This window comes from Mirounga angustirostris, unplaced genomic scaffold (assembly GCF_029215605.1).
Source record: "Mirounga angustirostris isolate CCGP_5_RB_7025 unplaced genomic scaffold, mMirAng1.0.hap1 SCAF_9, whole genome shotgun sequence".
Taxonomy (NCBI): domain Eukaryota; kingdom Metazoa; phylum Chordata; class Mammalia; order Carnivora; family Phocidae; genus Mirounga; species Mirounga angustirostris.
Window position 1 is genome coordinate 128797803 of NW_026991717.1, and position 17842 is coordinate 128815644.

Consider the following 17842-nt stretch of genomic DNA (forward strand, 5'->3'; position numbering starts at 1 on the left):
TTGTTGGCCTGTCCCCAGATTCTGTGACTTACCCTCTGTAGCAAATCCCAGCCTCTGGCTCTCACAGAACACAGGCGTGCGGGAAAGGTTGAACCTGGCATAAGACCCAGACTCCCCAGATGACCCTGGGGCTGAGTCCTTTGTCCTGGTCCTTCAGCTCCAAGAGGAATCTCATGAGAATCAGAAATGACATTTGAGGTTAAGCCTTTTTTTTTTTTCTTTTTCACCTGATTATCCCTTCAGAGGAAGAGAAGTTCACATCACAAAAGCTGCATTTAGAGCACTAATTCGGAGGTCAGATTGAAAGAGCAAGAGAACTTTACAGTTAAGGTTTAAGCCACCATGAGCTGAAATAAGAATGCAGCTTTTGGAAGCATCTTCCCTGAAAAGGTCCAGTTCGGTTCTTAATGGGATCTGACACCACTCAAGCTGGGAGTCTTCTACGATGCGCTGTGGATCTCTCCTGGTGTTTATGTTTATAACAGGAGAAATGCCTCTATTATGGTTTCTAGTGCAAATCACTTGAGAATACTTCCCTAAGGATACTTCTTTCTGGATATGACATCTTTTTGTAGTTTTGGGGGAGGTGATTTCAGGAAACTGTCAAGGGAGAGAGTGAGGAAGTGACACAGGGAAGGGAAGGAAGTCAATGAAGGGGGTGTCGTTGAGCTGAGGCACCACACAGGTGGACAGAGTCACTACAGTGGGCAGCTGCAGCTCAAACCCACCAGGGCATTCCAGGGACTGGTGCAGAACACGTACCTCAGAGTCATCCTAGTTGAAAAGCTAAGAAGTAGGAGATGAAGGCTCCTTGCCTATCACTGGTCAGGAGCTGCTTCTGAGGCAATAAGGCACCATTCTTTCATCTTGCCCTGCCACTGGCTGAGCATTCCCCCAGCGGCCAGATGAGAACCCTGAGCCAAGGGCCAGCAGGGGCTCACCACCGGCTGCCTTCAACACCTTCCATCACATGGCAGTGAGTACTACGAATAAGGGGCGCCAAGAGTGATGGACAGATGGATAGAGAGATGTGTCTTTCTTCCTTCCTTCCCCCCTCCCTCCCTCCCTCTCTCTCTCTTTCTTTCCTCCCTTCCTTCCTTATTTCCACAGAAGTTAACCAACAATACACATTGTTCTGTAACATGATCTTTTTACTTTATGATATATCTTGGAATTTTTTTCAAATTCAACATATACAGACTTTCATTCTTTTCAACGGCTGTGTAGTATTCCACTGTATGAGTAAATAATTTATTTGGCCAGTTCCATATGGCTGGCCATTTAGTTTGGTTGTAGTCTTTATTACAAACAATGTTATGTATTGTTTTCCCATATGTACAAGCAAATCTGGAGGAGAAATTGCTGGTGAATGGCTACTTCTCTGGATATAAAGAGGACACAAGCATTTGGTCCCCCCAGCAATGCAGGGAAAGGTCCACTCCCTGCTCCTTTACCACCCCTGCATGCTATCACACTTGAGGTTTGTGCCTTCCTTTCTTTGCCCTTCCCGGCAAGCCAATTTAGAATGTAGGACAGTATACATTAGCCCATGAGGCAAGTATGACTCTGAGCCAAAAGCCAAGCCAGACTGAGGAAAGAAACCACTCAGAAAGATTCTATGTGAGGTGGTAAAGATAAGGGAACACTCACAGACACACAGACACACTTACAAACACACACATGCACACACAATGTTTCCTGGACATTAGGCAGCTGCCTGGCCAAAAGCCTTCTTGCACACATTTTAGAAACCGTGGTTTTAATTGGCCCTGGCACTTATAGCCGCAAATGGCGTTATCCTTTTTAAGCCCCTGGGCACCAGCTACAAGCAGCCTGATAGAAAAAAGGGACCCTAGCAATGGCCTGCTATAAGTTGCGTTGATTCCCCAGGGCAACCTGTCTCCTGTGCCCTTTTATAGAACATCCCCTTCCCTGGGTGCTTTATCTATTTTAAACCCGCAAAAATTGATATGGTTTGTGGTGGGGGGAGAAAAGGACTTTTCTATCTTCTAGCACAGGTAAACTCACCGATTTCACCATGACTTATTAGAAATAAATGTCTGCTGTAATTGTGGATGTACTAAGAACAGGTGTAATAGTGGGCCCACAGGTGATCTGTCCTGCTCAACCCTGGCTGACAAGGATGAATTTCCTATTCTTACGAATCACCTTAATGCACTCGTAGAGGAGATTTGCAGCACCGTTAGGACATTTGTAAGGCTGTGGTGCTATAAAGCTTGCATTCCAGCTTTGAAATATTTATCATGTCCCTTCCTGCTTGTTTCTGAAAACATTAGGTGGCCAAAGTGGAAGTGAGTTCCGTGTCCTTCTCTCTCTTCAGATGTAGAAAACTCTGCCCACGCACCACGGATAAAAGCAATGAGTATGTAACCAAATGAAACATGCCTCCTCTTGGCAGCTACTACAGACTTAGCGCTACGGAAAGGAAAGGTCTTTGTGTGAAAACCTATCATTCTTGGGAAGACCTCAAAGTCCGAGGTCTGGACAGAACTTCTCTGCTGAGACAAGGGAAGTGGGGGCTGAGCTGTGGCCCTAGGGTGTGAAGATGTCACTGGAGACGCAGGACGAGGTTGGGACACCCTCCCATGCCCGCACCCTCAAAACCTTCCGTAGAAGTCTAAAATCACAGAGGGCTTGGTTTATTCAACCCTGTCACAAATATCCTACTGTGCACCTACCATGGGTTTCAGGCACCCACATGACGGTGGCACACGGGGTCTGGGTCACATTGGAAACTTCTCTGAGGTTTGGGATGACACAGATGTCCAAATGCTGGCCCCCACACTTGCGGTCTTTGTAACGGTGGCAGGTGACGTAACTTCTCTAACACCCCACTTCTTGGCCACTGTGATGACAAGAAGAAAATCTCCCCTCACGGGTTGTTAGAGGGTTAGCTGTGCTGACACAGGAAGTGGAGTTGACACTCAGTGAAGCTAGCTCCTCTTCACACTTCAGCTGGTGAGCAGAGAGAGCTGTTCCACAGTTCTCATCAGGGTGGCGTGCATTATAGTCAGATAACCAGGTAGCATTGTGGAGAACGTATCTGCCACAAAGAGCCGTCCACATGAAGCATAGAACAGTCTCCTTTGAAGCTTAGAGAAAGACCAGAAAATGACCTGTGCATTGATAAATAAAATATTAGAAGTAAGCAAACCTGCAGTCAAATATTGTCTCTAGTGCTGTGTGTCCTTAGGCAGTTACTTAACCTCCCTGAGCCTCAACATCATTAGATTCTCACCTGTAAAATGGGGATAATTACAGTATACGTTGCATAGGTTTGTGTTGAAGATTTAATTAGTTGAGGAATTACACACACACACACACACACACACACCAGTGCCTATCACGTGGTAAGAACTCAATAAATGTTATCCACCATGATCATGTCATAGAGAAGCCTCTCTTTCCAGTTACACCTTTGACTCTAAGAAACGCAGTCTGTGCACACACAAAGACACAGATACATTTGCTCCCTTGATGGGAAGCCAAGGAGACAGGACAAAGCATGGGCTTAGTCAAGAGTGGGTTAATATCCTGATTCTGTTGCTGACTAGCTCTGTCACTTTGGCCACCGGAGTTCTCCTTCTCTGAACTGGTTTCCTTACTGACTACTGGTTGTCGGGTCCTGCAAGGTGGAGGCATTTGTAAAGGACATGTTGTGATGGAAATGGAAGATGGTATCATTGTTTAGACTAGGGATGGACACAGACAGTGGACCTGAGGTCAGACAAACTCAGATTTGCTTTCCTGCTTTGGCACTTGCCGGCTGTGTGGCTTTGGGCTAGCCATATAACCTCTCTGGTGAACCTCTATCTCTGTGTCTATTCTGCGCACAGACATAATAATAGCTACCCTGCCGATCTTACAGGGCTGCTAAGTCCCAAACCTGAAAAATGAATACCAAAGAGTTTTGTCACTTAAGATGCCACATGGCTCTTATTTAGGATAGTGATTCATCACAATCAGGGTATTTGTTTGGGCAGTTATTTAGGCAAGAAGGAAGAGCACAAAGGTGAAGCCAGTGCAGCCAGAGAAAGTAGAGAAAACACCAAGACAGCACAAGTAATTTTTTAACCTGAGCTCTGACAGGAACCAAGGAGCTGTAGGATTTAGGACTGGAGGGATGGGAGAGGGTAGTTTGCCTCCCCATGGTGGGAAAAAGACCCCCAACCTGCCGCTGCCATTAGCAATCCTAGGGGGGCACCCAAGCCGGGGTCTTAAGTGCTGCTCCCCCATGGCCTCCTGCAAAGGCTCAAATGTTAGCACCCACCCATGTTTAGCCTAGAGGGGAGTCCAGCTCTGCAGCCGGAGGGCTGCTTTAGAGCATTGATCCATCCTCACTCCCCAGGAAATGTCCACAACTATTTCATGAAGCACCTTTCCATCCTAAGTTGACTTATTATCTTCCATGAATGATGCTACCCTTAAGTTATGCTTCCAATGCCAAGTCTAGTCTAATGCACAAGCATTAGTGCCCTGTGTATCCCAAAGTTTCTGCAAAGACAATCAGTATCCTTTCTGCGAAGGCAGAGGAGTCAAAGGGGAAATCTCTGAGATCATGACTTTTTTGAGTTTTTGCTCTGAAATAAACTTAGAATCCATATTAATTGCTGTGTTTTCTTCATGCTCCTGATATTAATCTGTTTTCAATATGACCCCCTTAGAAAGAAAGTCTGGGCAAAATAATGTCAGAAAGGGAAGTCGTTCACTGTGCCAGTGATTTTCACCCTTTTTCTTTCCCGTAATGCTGACAAAACAAAGAAGGTGATGGGCAGGCTAAAGGTCCATCCTACTGGGCAGGCTGCTCCACTATTTGAAGCTGCAGGATGCTCAGAACCATCCATGAAGTCCCATTTCCAGGACTATTTTCAGCACCAAGGAGAAAGCAAAGGGCCTGGAGGCCAAATCTTGCGATCTTAAAATGATGGTTATTATTCGCCTCTGTTTGCTGTAGCTGGTATTTTGTATCCCTGAAAAAGCCTGCTGTGGAGGGATTTGATGCCTTCCTACGGTAGCCCTCCCTTCCAGCTGGGCGAGGGGTGTCTGCCCCTTCCCCGAATATCACAAATCATCTGTTAAAAGAGGAAATGAAATTTTACCTCTCCTACATCGCTCAAATCCCAGAGACACCAGAGCTTCAGCTCCTCCCCAGCAAAGGTGCCAGACCCTGGCATGAGGCTGTGGCTCCCGACCAATCCTGTCTGCTGGTGTCCTACATCCTCTGGGGGTCCCCCAACCGGAGCCTTGCTTTCCATGTCACCCTTTGTGGTGGTGAGCAACCCCCTCATCCGGACAAAACTGGTCCCACAGACTCTGATTCACTTTGTACAGCAGCTTGTCAGGGAAAAGGATTTTAGCTCTAGGGTTGGGAGAGCTCTTGTTGGATTATTAACCCCTTCAGATGGAATAGTCATTCCAGAACAAGCCCAGCGCTGTGGACACTGACCTGCCACCCACCCCTTCTCCCAGGAACCCCCTGGAGACCTGGTTAGAGACGCTCTCCGCTCTCCCATGTGTGCCTTGCAGTTGAGAAAATGTGAGTCAACCCCGCCTTTCTCCTGGGATTCCGTCATCCTGAACACTTGGCAAGAGGACTCAATAAGGACGTTTCCTACTCTCGGGGCACAAACTCAGGCTAGATGCTGCTTAAAACACACCTGCACTTCTTTGCCCGCACCCTGTGACAACAGTTCCTAACTGCTTCTCCTTCCCAGAAAGCCAAAGGCACGTTTGTCACAGAAATACCCGAGCATCTAACAGAATGGCAGTGACAGCTTAACAGTTTCAATTAAGCTGCACTTCTTTTCAACACTGAAGGCTCTTTTGGTGTGTATTTTTAATTATAAAAAAATGATACATGTTTATAAAAGAAAATTCAAACAGCACAGCAATAAATAAAGTAGAAAGAAAACATTCTGCAAAATCCCCCACCTCCAAAGACAACTCGAGTAAATATTTTTGTGTATATCCTTCCAGAATTTTCTCTGTGTATATACATTGTTTTTAAGTAAACTAACAAGAAGGCTTATTGAAGACTCCCTTTTTTGACTGTAGTGAACACTTGGAAACAATCTAAATATCCAGCAATAAAAAAAAAAAAAATAGTGAAATTCAACCATGGGGTGTGTGTTCACAAGGATTCCTTGCAGCCATGAGGAGGAAGAGACAGGTGTACATCCACTGCCAATGAAAGATGGTCACTGCATACTGCTAAGGGAAAGGAGCCAGAAGTAGAACAATAAATAGTGTTTCAAAGCTTATGCATTCGCCTGTGTTCATTCTATTTGCACATTCTTCATACCTCCACTGATCATTTCACCTCATTTTTCACTTTATTTATATTTGGGTGAATACGCAGCAGTTGGAAGCTCAGCATGGAGGATGCCCAAGGTGCTCATTCTCTGGGGAGTTTCCCTGCCATTCCATGGACCAGGTCCATTAGCGTGACAAAAACCAGGTTTGCCTCCATTTGCACATTTGTGTCAACATTCCTTTCTCAACATACATGTGTGCTACTTCTTTTTTGAACCAGTTATAACATCTGTCTGGTTTTTTCATGTGTTAAAATCTCTAGCACATGTTCATTTTTCTATCTGTATGAGAGTCAAGAGGGTTTTTTTTTCTTTTTTCCAAAAATATTTTTGGAAAATGGTAAGAAGGTATAATCAGTTATTCAAAGGATATAACTGGATGAGCCAAGTATATGTGCTTCCTATTGGTGCTATAAAAAATTACCACAAATGAGGAAGTCCAAAATTCAAGATGTGTGTGGGAGGGCTGGCTTCCTCTATGGGCTCCAGGAGAGAATCCATCCCTTGTCTTCTCCAGTTTCCAAACACCACTGACATCCCTCCACTTATGGGCACATGACTCCAACCTCTGCTTACTTCTTCACATTGCTCTTACCTCCCACTGAACCCTTCCAGCACCCTTCCAATACCCTTCCTATAATCACCCTTCCTTGTGATTGCACCAAGCTCACCCAGATAATCCAGCACAATGTCCCCATCTCAAGTCCTTAATTACTAAGGCCCTTTGCCATATGAGGGTACATTCACTGTTTCCAGAGATTGGTGGGGGAGGGCATTATTCAAGAAATGTAGGAAAAGCAGAAACCAGAAAAACAGAGAAAATATAAAGGGCTAGAATCCTACCAAGGCTTTTCCTCAAAGGCTTAAAAAATGTTGTGAATAAAAGAGTTTCAAATGCATTATAATACATCCATACATAATCGAAATGCTAGGCAGCAGTTATGACAAATGAGTTAGGTCATCACGTGTTAACATTACATGTCATAACATGGGAAGACTTTCAAGGTACAGGAACTGGGAAAAGCAATGCTAAATATGTGAGGAGATGGACTCTAGATACACCACAAACTGCTATTCACGGTTATCTCCGGAGGGGAAGGTGGGATCAAGTGGGGACGTGAAGGGGAGTTCTCTCTTGCTTTTTTTTAAATTAGTTTCAGAGGTAGAATTTAGTGATTCATCAGTTGCATATAACACCCAGTGCTCATTATATCAAGTGCCCTCCTTAATGCCCATCACCCAGTGACCCCCTCCCCCTACTCCCCTCCAGCACCCCTCAGTTTGTTTCCTAGACTTTAGCATCTCTTATGGTTTGCCTCCCTCTCTTTCTTTATCATATTTTTCTTTCCCTTCCCCTATGTTCATCGGTTTTTTTTCTTAAATTCCATTCACATATAAGTGAATTCATATGGTATTTATCTTTCTCTGACTGACTTATTTCGCTTAGCACGATACCCTCTAGTTTTGAACACGACATTGCAAATGGCAAGATTTCATTCGTTTTGATGGCCGAGCAATATTCCATTGCATGTGTATGTGTGTGTGTATATATGTATTTATATATATATATGTATATAAATATATATATATATATGTATTTATACACCACATCTTCTTTACCCATTCATCTGTCATTCGACATCTTGGCTTTTCCCTTATTTTGGCTAGTGTGGACATTGCTGCTAAAAACATTGGGGTGCATGTGCCCCCTCAAATCACTATGTCTGTATCCTTTGGATATAAACCAATTAATGAAATTAAAGAAACACATTGATAATACTACAGTAATAATACAGGACTTTAACACCTTGCTCACAGCAATAGACAGAGCATCTAAGCAGAAGATCAACAAAGAAACAAGAGCTTCGAATGACACACTGGACCAGATGGACTTAAGAGATATATTTAAAGCATTTCATCCTAAAGCAACAGAATACACATTCTTCTCAAGTGCACATGGAACATTCTCCAGAATAGACTAAATACTGGGTCACAAATCAAGTCTTGACTGGTATAAAAAGATTGAGATTATACCATGCATATTTTCAGACCACAATGCTTTAAAATTTGAACTCAATTACAAGTATTCTCACTTTCTGTTGGTGCACTTGGGAATTACTTGAGAATTTACAATATTATATTGGCATTTTGAATAATATTTTAAGATCATAGTAATTGAAAGTGTTGAAGAACAATCCAGAGAGGGCAAAATGTCCTTCCCTTCCCTTTCTGATACTCCTTTTCTGGCCCCTCTGAGAAGCTTAGTCAGGTGTACCTTCAGGTCTGCATCAGTGAGCAAATGAATGGTCCCATCACACACTGACAAGATGTCTGGGGAAGGACAGACAGACACAGGCATGTCTCCCCAGAGGTAAGCATGTACTTGCTCAGTTCTCGGGCTCCAAGAAACCCCGCAGTAGGCAGCTCTACATTATGTTCCATTTCCTGTAACTTTTTTCTTCAGCAGGCATGTCATAATATTCTACAGTGTTCGCGTGGATCATTTCCTCCTTTGAGATACTGCCACTGTTAGTTGAGTTCTAATTAACAGCCGGTGCATAACACAAAGCAAGTTCTAGAAATGTGCAGTTTCCACAAGCAACCTGCTTCCCTCTTATTATGTTAATAATGAAGATATTCCCCGTGGTACCTTGGGATGGTGTATCTGATAAAAGTCAGCAGAACAAGTGCACGTTCCAGACATTCGTGCTGAATAAACAGAGCAAGCAGAGGTAGAAACAGCTCTGACACAACCCTTCACACGAATACAAATTGGTAAAAACTGCCATTTAAAAATCCCCTTGTGTTTGCTCTATGAACTGAGCACACTTCACTGTCTCAAATGTTTAAGACTAAAATGGTGCCTGAATGGGATCCAGATTAGATTATCCCCTCTGCACCCGAGGGTAGCAGCAACCAGATAGCTTGCTTCTTCATCCCTTGACCTACTTTAGGAATCATAGGACTGCTTAGTGAGGGCAGCATCCACTGGTCCCTCTACAAACCCACACACGAGGTGCTGGTCCAAACTGGCATTTACGTTTATTGAGCACCAAGGGCTGTAGCAGGTGCCAAAGCAGTCTTATATCTCACACCAGTGATGATCAAGACTCCTTGTCAAGTCTGAAGATCCATTTATAGATGAAAATGCTATCATGAAACACTTAAGGGAGAAAAGATTCATTTCTTGCACTTATTGGTTTAAAAAATATACAATGAAGAAAGCAATTCAGCAACTCTTTAATTTTGCATCTTATAATCAAAACAGTATTTACATATATTTGAAAAACTTTGGCTATTTTTGAAACTTACTTTTATGAAATAAATGTTTGTGCCCCCTCAAAAAAAATTCATATATTAAAGCCTTATCCCCCCAGTATGAAGGTACTAGGAAGTGGGGCCTTTGGAAGGTGATTCGGTCATGAGGGTGGAGCCCCCATGAACGGGTTTAGTACCTAGGAAAAGGGACCCCACAGAGCTCCCTAGCCCCTGCCACCTTGTTAGGACATGAGAAGTGTGCAGTCTGCAATCCAGAAGACCCTCACCAGAACTCAGCCATGCTGGCACTCTGATCTCGGGCTTCCAGCTTCCTAAATAATAAGAGATAAATTTCTGTTGTTGATGAGCACCCAGTCTATGCACTTTGTTATAGCTGCCCAAAAGGACTAAGGTACTTACTATTTATCCAATCCACAGACAACAGACCCAAGGATCTCTTGCAATATTTCCTTAGCCATTACTCCAAGGAGTTCTCAGTCCATAACTTAGAAATCGCTACTATAGAGTAGGCAAAAGAGAAAATGGCCTGGTTTTTGCTCTAAAGATCTTAACATTTTGTAAACTACTAGAGTCAAGAGTTCCAAGTGAAGCCAGTAGTGGATCAAAGGGAGAGAGTGGATGGAAGTCTAGAAGAGGCGAATGCAGTGGGGATGGAGAAGAAGTAAACAGAACAGGTGAGACAATGAAGGGGTAAACCCTGCAGAAGTGGCCACCTGAAAGTAAGGTGGAGGGAGGGTCTCACTCAGATGCCATCATTCCTGGTTCTACTGTGGGCTGAATAATGGAGCCCTTCACAAAAATAGGACTGGAGGAGGAGTGCCTCTCAATATCTCCCTGGGCATCTATCTCTGTCTCTGGGCTCTCCAGAATGATCCCTCCTCACAAGTGAGACAATATTCTGAGGGCTTTTGTGGCCACAGGGTAAGATCCACTTCACGATCACCCAGGAATGAGCCAATTTCAACTCCCCTCTATTTATACCCAGGGAATCACAGCATATCACAGAATCTGGGGAGGAAACATCTTCATGGGAAGCCTCCTGTCAAAGATAATTTGGATATTCACATTCAATCCAAGGACTGTCCTGTTCTCTGATTTCTAGCAAGGCCAATGTCTTATTTGTACATGAAGAATGGCAAAGCCTTCTCTCTAAGTACTTTGCTTTACTGTTTGCTCCATTGCTTGGAGGCTGTAGAAAAGAGGGCAACGGAGTTGATCATAACACCGTAACGTCAGGTTGCCAAACTCCACTACCTGTAGCAGAAATAAACAGTTTTACATATTTTAATGTAACAGCATTTGTGGTATCCTTAGCTACTGCCAGGTACCAGACTACACAATTTACATTCATTCACTTTCTCCTTGGAGAAATTTTCTGGACCATCCAGTATAGAATAACCTCATCTCCCCCAACTTACTCTTCACACATCCATGAGCTAGTTTTATTTTCTTCACAGTACTGCTCACACTCTATAATGATCTTCTTTCCTGATTCCTTTATGTATCATATGCATCTACCCTCCAGCCTGTAACCACCATAACCACAGGCAGAATTTGCTTATTAACCCCTCTATTCCCAGTACCTAGAAAATTGCCCTACACCCAATAGACACCTTCTTTTTTCATTTAACTAATAAATGATTCCATTTGAACTTTGTCACTACATACGGGTAAGTACTAGTACTAAACTTGACTTTTCTGAATGTGGACACTGAAGCTAAGAAAGATTAAAAAAAAAAAAAAAACTTGATCACATTGACACACTACTAACGGGTGGTTAGGATTCGGACCCAACTCAGATTGGCGTTCTAGCTGGAGCTTTTAAGACGAAACTACCTATATGCCTAACCTTGACCAGTGACTCAGTGCAGGGGCAGAGATGAGTGTGGACCCTCAGCATACCCCATCATGGCTCCTGAAAGAGAAAAGGCTCCTAGGATATCAGCGGCATCATCTTGTTCTGTAAAGGGCAGTACATTCAAGGCAGGGCCCATAGAGCTGTCTCTAAGCATTACACAGAAAGGACTTTGGAAGCAAGACAAAGGCTCACACAGCACATCTCTCTCCCCAAGTCAAACACCAATATCCAGTGGGTTGGTATAAAGACTTGCAAATCCACATGTCCAGAATGGCAACTGGAAGGATGCGTGGGAAGAAAATCTGAGGTAGTGTGGAGAGGGGGAAAGAAAGAAAAGAGTTATTGATCACGCTTAATCCTTAGGTCTTCTTAGCCACAGCTGAAAGGACCACCTCATTCTCCCCCACAGACTGACTACTGGATTCTGCACCCACCTATTTCATGAGGTTGATAAGAAGAGGAAGTTGGGTGCCTGGGTGGCTCAGTCAGTAAAGCATCCGACTCTTGGTTTCAGCTCAGGTCATGATCTCAGTGTTGCGAGATCAGGTCCCAAGTAGGGGTCCGCACTCAGCAGAGTCTGCTTCTCTCTCTCTCTCTTCCTCTCCCTCTGCCCCTCCCCCAAATCTCTCTTTCTCTCTCAAATAAGTAAATCTTTAGAAGAAGAAGAAAAAGAAGAAGAAGAAGAAGAAGAAGAAGAAGAAGAAGTCGTCAAGTGACAGATGAAAGCTACTGTGAGCCTTGCACATGACCAGGGCTCCCTAAATGGCGGCTTTTTATTATTATAACTCTCCTGGAGGCAAAAGAGATGGACGCCAAAGCAACCCTGCTAACTCAAGGTTCTTATCTCTTTGGGTTTTCAATAGCAAGGGCAAATACCCTCATTTCAGTCAAAAACCATTAGTGTATTAAGGCTTGTTTCCTCTGACAATGAACACATGGTGCAGGTGAGACAGTGGGAGAGAAAAGAAATATATATTTACGTGTATGTATGTGTCTATAGTCACTGGAGAGTGGCTTGAGTGAAATTGCTACAATACAGAAGCTGAGCCTGGGAATAAATTACATCTGAATTGCTCCCTGCCATTTACTTCAAACCCCTTTGAGATTGCTACCTCGGGCATAGGATGAGAGCAGGAAATAAGCTACCTGTTTGGAAAAGGAGAAAAATCAGCAGTTACCCTTTAATGACCGTGAACAGAATATCTAGCAAAGGATTCCCTTTATGTTATCTGTTTGGCAAGAACAGAACAATATCTTAAGGAGACCTTCCTCTTTATCCTCCACCCACCCCAACCAAAGAAAAGACCTCTCCAATCAAACCTGCCACCAAATAGCTTAATTTTGAGGTTGACAGCCAACACAGACCAGGACCCAGGTGTACTAGTCCCTCCTTCCAGCAGGAGGAGCTCTGATTGACCAGTCAATCCCAAATTCTATTTAGAAATCACCCAACTGTGTCTACCTGGCTGAAGGTGTTATTATGAAGGCGTACCCCTAGATAGCGTTGAAACGGGGAAAATAGGGACACCCATACAGTTTCTAAATGTTTCTGGCACAGAGCTAAGCCAATGATGATTCCTCCTCTGTGTTCTGAAGTTTGCAAACCACATAATTGAATACCCCTTAAGAAAATAAAAAAGAAAGGAGGGGAGGAAGGAAGGGAGGAAATGAGGGAAAGAGGATCCAACCAGACAAGAAGTAAGTCAGGAACCTCAACCTCTCACCTGCAAGCATGTGGACAGAAAAAAGAAGAGAAAGAGAGGACAGAAGGGAAGGAGGAGGACAACAAAATCCAAATTAAAAAGGTGGCATATAAGTCATAATGATAGCTTTGGGCAGTGAGATAGGATTAATCAGGGGGATGTGAGCAAATTCAGCTGGACACTTTGCCATTACCCTGCTGAACTCCTTGATATTTATCAACCAGATGGAGTCACAAATGGAATCTTGGAACAAATAGGTTTGAAATGTGGGATAATGAATCGCCCTGTGGGTAGGACAGCCTTCATCCCTGATGTTATGGCAAGTGGGGGCTTCCCCAGAAATGCCCTGCAGCCCCCTTCACTCTGCAGTCGGCATGGCCTTCCTCTTCGATCAAGACTGTGCCACTGTTCTCCTGCTGCTTCACTTTACAAGCTAGGCAGGCAGGATCTGGTGCATAGGAGAGGCAAGCAAGTGGTAATCATAACTAAGTGACCAGTAAGCCTCAGGGCTTGAAACTCAGCACCTAACCTAAAAGATGCTCTAGCTCAAGGAAGCTGTAGGTGTCATGTTCTACAGCTCAGCTAGCAACCTCATCTAATGCCCAAGGGTCAATGTGGCAGGTAAGAGATGGAAAGTTACAAAAGTCTCAGAATGGGCGGAGGGTTTATGCTCTGTGAGGAACCTACCGGCTGCTGTAAATGAAGTCAGGTATCTGGAAACTTAATAAGTGTTTATGAAAATCAAGAAAGGATCTGGGGGCCCATCATCAGAGAACTCAGGCAGCTAACCACACACATCTCCCTTTAAATTGGGAAGGCAGTTTCATTCCACCAAGGTAAATTGAACTTGAAATTGGGAAGTCATGTTCCTTTCCAAAGGCTAGTTTTCCCTGTGAAACTCTGTGTATCATGAAGAGGAGGGAAGCATCTGGGAATCTTCAATTCTCTATGATCTGGGGTCTAATGAGTCACTCTAATCTTCCAGAACTGAGGGGAGGCGGGGACCACAATAGTGAAGAAGCAGGGGAGGCGAATATGGGTTTTTTAGTCTAATTCTGACTTGTCAGGTGGTCAGTTAAGAAAATAGCCTGTTTAGTGGAACGTGAAATTCATGAGGATAATTATCTACTGTATTCATAAGGGTGGCTAAAAAGTGATTAAGTCTGCAACCATATTTAACTATGATGCCTAAAAAGAGGAGGGATTTAAATGCCTTTGTGCATATTTTCATTTGCAGAGTTTCAGAACATCAAAGGTTTGCATTACTTGATCACATCAGTTTTAAAATATATACATAAGACTACACACCAAATGTTAAAATCTATATTATTTATATATTGCTGTAGCAGCTTCAAATAACTATAAACATTTATTTGGGGTCTCTCATGAGGTCAGAGGCAAGCAGTGAGCCAGGGTCTCCCAGTCATCTGAAATCTCAACCGGGCTAGAAGGATCCACTTCCAAGATGGTGTACTCATACAGCTTACCAGTCAATGCTAACTATTGGCAGGAGGCCTAAGTTCCTTACCATGTAGACCTCCTCATAGGACCACTTTGGTGTCCTCACACCATGGTGACTGGCTCCTCCAGATGCTCATAATAGACATAACTATATTTGCTTAAAGAAAGTAGGTATGTATGGGGCACCTGGGTGGCTCAGTCCGTTAAGCGACTGCCTGCGACTCAGTTCATGATCCCAGGGTCCTGGGATCGAGCTCCACATTGGGCTCCCTGCTGCTTCTCCCTCTCCCACTCCCCCTGCTTGTGTTCCCTCTCTCGCTGTCTCTCTGTCAAATAAATAAATAAAATCTTAAAAAAAAAAAAGAAAGAAAGAAGGTAGATATATGTTCTCTCATTTATCAAAGTCCTAAGGCAAGTGGTATGTGATTGGCATAGTAGCTCCATGTCATGGGGTGCCTTGGATTCTTGTATCATTCTGTCCCCCCATCCTCATTACAAGAACTGAAGGTCGCCTCCTCTGTCGAGAGGGCTCCTGAAGATCCAGCCATCTGTCCACAATCCAACGGGAAGTAGAAGTTTGAAGAGAAAGGCAAAAATGGGCTCATACAAATCATCTGCCTCACAGTTCTGGTTTCCAGAGTATCTGCCCAATAACTTCTGTTTCTACCTCATTAACAAGAATGGCCACATGGAGTTGTCATGGGAGCTAAGGAATTTGTATCTCAGGTGAGCATATTGCCACTCCCAAGAAAAGCAGCCTCTGTAACTAAGGAAGAAAAAGAAAATGGACATTGGATCAGTAACAAATAGTTCCTGTCATATCTGTTTTGTAGAGATCCCCAGAAAGTTGTGCTATGCTACAATTCCCACATAATATTTTCACGGATTGGCATATATTTTTAAAAAACTGGTGGTAAAAAGGTCAGAGTTGAGAAGAATGGAGAAAATGGGTGGGTGAGATAAGTAGTTACAGGACGAGAGATGTCTTGTCTTTGGTAAAAGCATAAATTACCTGGGGAATTTTCTTACTGGAAGGATCAGAAGGTTGCCATGTTCCCTAAAGAGTTTTAATGGTTCCAAGAAATGAACTAGAAAGGACAGGTGCTTTGTAGCACTAGCCCACCATGACTGGATTATCTCTTTCCAGTGTGACTGGGGACCCATTTGAACATTAGGCTGAAATCCAAAGCTGTTTTTCCATTCTCTCTCCCTGACATTTACAATAAAAGGCTGAATTCTCTGCCTAGTAAACTGTGGGGCACTATCAATAGTGGGTGTTGGAAAATGATGCAGAAACAAACAGCACATTATTTATGCCAATGGAAACAGTAAATCACCCTTCCTTTACACTTAAATGTCATAGCAAGTGCAAATCAAAAGTTCTCACACCTCAGAAGGAGAATAATCTGCGAGTTTCTCAGAGGAAGGAATTACCTACCTGCCTATACAGTGCAATAAATGTCCCTTTTAAAATGAAATAATTTCTGAGCTCCTCAGCACAAGACTTATGGTGAAAAAGACAGCGCCAATATTAAAATTTAATATACCCAATATTGTCGTGTAACAATAAATCAACTAGTAAAAAGCAGCAAGTATTTTTTTCTACTCCTAAAAAGAGTTACAGTGCTTTAATTTGAATGGATGTTGGGTTACGATTATGGGTTACGATAGTGAAAAGTATGAATTTGTGTCTCTATAGCAATCAGATGGGGTTGCCCAGAGCAGTTTATATAATATGCAGTATCCCACTCTGTCAATGTCAATGAGTATTCACTTCTCTTATTAATTCAGTAGACTGTAAAGATGACAAGTTTAGAAGCTGGAATAGTGATAAAGTGAAAGCTTTGAATAGTTCAATCTTTTCAGCTTCATGGTACTTTGCAAAGGTTGTCTAGTTCCACCCCTAGACTTGGATGTGTGGAGAGTGGTTTGCCTATGCATTAGGAATATGAGAAAACTCTAAGGCTTGGTGGCAAAGCTCTTCTAATAGAGGGACTTCTCATCCGACTGCCTACATACAAGATGGACACTGTTCAGACCATTTCTTTCTATAACCAGAGTTTGGGGGCAGACAGACCTGATTTAAATCCTGGCTCTGCCTCTTAGCAACTGTGTGTGATCTTGGACAGGCTACTATGGCTTCTTGAGTCTCAGTTTTCACCTGTAAAAATGTAGGTAAGAGGCTGAGGCATACCTTACATGAAAGGGCTGAACCTGATGTAGGTACCAGATGAATACCAGCCCCTTCTCCCCAGTCCTTTCTGAATTTTAAAATCAAGACTCCAACTCTGCATGCATTCGCACCAAATGGGTCTCTGACCTGCTTCCTTAGCTCATTACTCCTGGAAGATTAAATACATCTGTATATAAAGTAATTAATGGTGCAGGTCACCTGGTAGGGTCTCATAAATGTTAGTGCTCATCATCATCATCATCATCATCATCATCATCATCATCATCATGAGGGGTTGCTGGGTTCTATCTCTGGCACTGCCTGAGACCCTACCCCACAGATTCCTCATTATGGCATGAATGGGGGGACGAGGGAGAATTTCCCAACAAAGCATGACTATTTTACCTGCTAAAGAATGTTCAAAGACCCTTTTTCAATCCTTTTATTATTGTAATTAGTCATGAAAAGGCCCAACCAAGACCCCAGGAAGCCCTGGCTTCCTGACCTCTCTGCTGTGCCCAGTTCTGATTTACGAGCTCACGGAAGGAAGCAAAGGAACTGGCCACAAAAGCACAAATCGAGGCAGGCGCTGATCCTAGGGCTGATGAAAACACTGCCAGCTCGCCTAGAGGAGACTGCACATTTGGAGCCTCTTCAACAGACCACAGCTCTGTGGAGAGAGAACCCTCTGGAAGCTGTGCTCCAGGAGCACTGGGCCAGCATCTCCTGGGATGATTGACAGAGCAGCCACACCTTCCATCAGAGGGGACAGCGACCACACTGCCATCCAAGCTGATTTGTTAGCTAAAGATCAATCATCATGGCAGAGAGAAAGAAACACAGTGGAGATTAGAGCACACATGGTAAATGTGAGCACCTTCCCAGGGAGGGAGAGGCCAGGAGGGATAGAGAGAGAATAATGATGGATAGGGCTAAACAGATAAAGTTCCTTCTGTGGCAATGTTACATCACCCTTCAATAGAAAATGTGATTTATTTTCCCCAAGGCTGAGGACAGGCAACGCAATGCTTTGGGG